Below are 3693 nucleotides of genomic sequence, written 5' to 3'. Positions count from 1 at the left end.
TGTTGAAGTGCACAAAACCCCCATTCACATTTCGAGCTCAGGCCCCAGACACACCATGGGGGTGGAGCCAGTATTGTGGAAGGCAGGCACAGCCTTATTCAGGTACAGGTGCAGCTCCTCCCATCACTCTAAATCCAGACCAGGCCTATTCAGGTGAAAGGCAAACTCCTCCCGCTAAATATAAATTCAGCCATGGTCTATTTAGCCTAGCTCTGATTCACCCAGGAAAGGCAGGACACACCTCAACCGCCCCTTGTGACTGTCTAGAGTGAATACACATCCCCTCTCTCCTGTCAGTCAGAATCAGAGTGTCAATGCACATCCAGGCAGGGCACAAAGACACATAAGCACACAAAATTGGCCACTTCTAAAATGTACATTTCTAAAATAGTAATAATAAATCTGCCTTCAGCAATAAACAGGATTTCCCACTACTATTCAAAACATACCAAACATGGTCATGCTACCCTTCTCAGCTCAGACATTACCACTGAAGCACATATCAGGGAATCCCCAATGCAAACCTATGAGAGGGCAGCCTCACAGCAGTGAGAAACCAAATAGGCTGTTTGTCACTTCCAGATCATGTGACACAGTTAAGGCACATGTCCTACTTTTACCTACACAGCACCCTGCCCACAGGGTTATCTAGGGCCTACCTTAGTGGTGACTTATATGTAGTAAAAGGGGAGTTGTAGACGTGGCAACGACTTTACATGCCACATCACAGCGGCAGTAAACTGTGTGTGCAGGCCCTGCATGGGCAGAGGCCTGAGACAGGCTTGAAAGGCTACAAGCAGTGCTGCAAGCTCCCTATTAGCATGTTTTTTACAGGCCCTGGGTATATGGGATACCACTGTACAAGGGAATTATAGGTAAATTAAATATGCCATACAGGTGTAGACCAATCTTACGAAGTTGACAAGAGAGAGCACATGCAGTTTAGCACTGATCAGCAGTGATAAAGTGCCCAGAGACACAAAATCACCAACAACAGGTCAGGAGACATACAGGAGGAAGGCAAAAAGTTCTGGGATCACCCTGCAAAAAGGGCCAAGTCCAACATTGACAATAAGACTTACAAAAAAACATAAAATCCAATAAAGGACAGCAAATAAATAAATAGGACAGCATGGGGTTTTTCATATAGATTTCGCTATCCAAACATTCTAAAATGTTCCAATGGTTCAATCTGGCATTGGGATTATTCCAAATGGATATCTAAAGTAATAGAGTAGCCAGTTTGATCACATCCTATGTATATGATAAACATAGATCCTCATCGCAGAAACAGTGAGGACAGTGCAAGCGTAATGACATCAGACTGCAGCAGAATCTGTTCTCCTCCAAATGTATAACAGTACTTTTGTAGTAACCCCAAACCCCAGCTCCGAAAGTGGTAATAGGCACACACTATTTGTAAGAGCGGAGCTTTGGCTTGCTACCTGTATTAGAGTCAATGCTGAGTAAGATACCTGTAGACTGACAGAATTTAATGCGCCTTGTTGTAACCCATGACGATAAGGAAGATCGGCTGTCAAAAACAACTCACAAATAGGGAAATTGTGAAATACTTTGAGGGACTTTAATATTAACAGAACTTGAGCACAGACTAGGGTCTCATTTATGAAAAGTGTTGCATCGCTGCGTCAAATCAGTGATGCAAAACTTTTATGTGCGCCCTCCTTGGGACACATATTCACTGTATGGCGCTCCATGTCGCAATACATCTGTATTCCTGATGTATTGTTTTTGCAGTGCAACACCCACCCTGCATACATCATACCTGATGCAGGTATAATGTAGCACTGAGGTTTACAAAGTGACCCATCTGCTTAGAGGCGACACTTTGTAAATATCTTGCAGTGGCGCATATTTTACGCCGCTAGGGATCACAAAAAGTGATGCACCAGTGGCGCAGGGGGCTCATAAATACACCACCAGAAGATTTTATACCACAGGACATAACATAAGACTTGCATACGTTTGTATCGAGGCCAAGTTCATCCATAAAACCAGCAAAAGCGTTTGCAAGGATTTTGAGGCTGTTCGAGCTAGAATAACGGCATTATCCACATATCAGAGTGCAGGCACTGTCCTTCAGCCTATTAAAGTCATTTCTTGCCAACAGCCAACTAAAACTAAGCTAAGATTGCTAATATACAAAATAAATAAAAGAGGCGTAGAGATACAATCCAGCTGCACACCCCTCTCCAAATAAACTGTTCTTGAAAGCTCTGCATTGCTTAGATACTTGATGCTGGCAGCAAGACTGGTGTGTAAGGCCAAGAAATCCACAATAGGTAGTCCAATCCACAAATCAGCCAAATGTTTCCAAAGCTTCAAGTGATTGAATGTGCATGATAGATCCATGAAAGACAGGTACAGTGGACAGCCTTTGGTAGCAGAGCAGAATACTTGCCAATAATCAGATGCAGGTTATAGCATTGTGCCAAGACCTTCCCGGAACCCATAATGCATTCCACAGTAAATACTATAGCTCTTATCCCTTTCTGCCATGTACGGTTGTGGCCAGCACCTTCACCATAGAATGTATAAAGAAATCGACCTACAGCAATGGGAATCAGTTCTATTATCATTTTTGAAAATAGGGAGAACGGTTGAAAGAGACCAGAAATTCAGTATACCAGTTTTACAAGCTCAGTTTAATACATTCGTACATAAATTGGCCCAGAGGTCTATGTTGGCCTTTTACAGGTCTATAGGTACTCCATCAGGGCCAGGAGCTGTATTTGAGCTCCTAATTGCAAAATTCAACTTAACAAATCTCTTTACTACACCTCATTGCATGCCTCATTTGAAAGACAAGTATAAAAGCACTCCCAGCTGCTAATCACGATACTATTTAGAGGTGCGGTAGGAGCTGGGAGTTTCTAAACCAGGCGGGGGTCATTGTTACTGGTGGCTAAATGTAAAGAATCAATAGGATTGTGTTGGCTGGGAGTAACCGGCAGCACAAATGTTAAACTTATGGCATTGTGGTTGCCATAGTTTTTTGTCAATGACCTCCCCGAATGGAATGACAATACAAACTTGTAGACATTAAAATGTAGTCAACTGTTGAACAACAATCATGGCCAAAAAAAGAATTGAAACAGAGTTGGTTCAAGTATGTTTGTTTCAAGGGTAATTATGGGTTACCTTTCGTCAATATGCTTAAAAAACTGAGCATCTTAACAAAAGGGCACAATATACTTGTCAGCCTAACCATTTTAATTTCTGAAGTCAATTGTATTCCCAGATAATTTTGCGTTTTGTCACCGCAAAGGATCAAATTATGCATATAATGGGAAGATGTGAGTTTTGCACTAATACTATCCACTGCACTGAATAAATCCATAATGTTACAATTATCATGACAAGAAAAATTGTCATTATAGCCATTAACCAGGCAGAGACTGAAATTATCCAATGTAACAGAAAACATTTGAATGCTCCTATGCCCTACAAAATTATCAGTGATTTCAGCACAAAGAGATAACTAAAACCATGTAGGAAGCCCACCGTTAGCCCTCCCCAAACCTTGAAAAACTACAAGCTTAGAGTAACATTCATAGTTGTCAAAATGCAGATCAATAGTAGCCCAGGTCTCTGGAAATAAAATATTACCAAAGCTGTTCACAAAGAAAGACCAGTCAGCTTGTTGATCTTGTAACTAATTCCTGGAATGTT

This window comes from Lissotriton helveticus, chromosome 3_1 (genome assembly GCF_964261635.1).
Source record: "Lissotriton helveticus chromosome 3_1, aLisHel1.1, whole genome shotgun sequence".
NCBI classification, from domain to species: Eukaryota; Metazoa; Chordata; class Amphibia; order Caudata; family Salamandridae; genus Lissotriton; species Lissotriton helveticus.
This window is presented reverse-complemented; position numbering follows the sequence as displayed.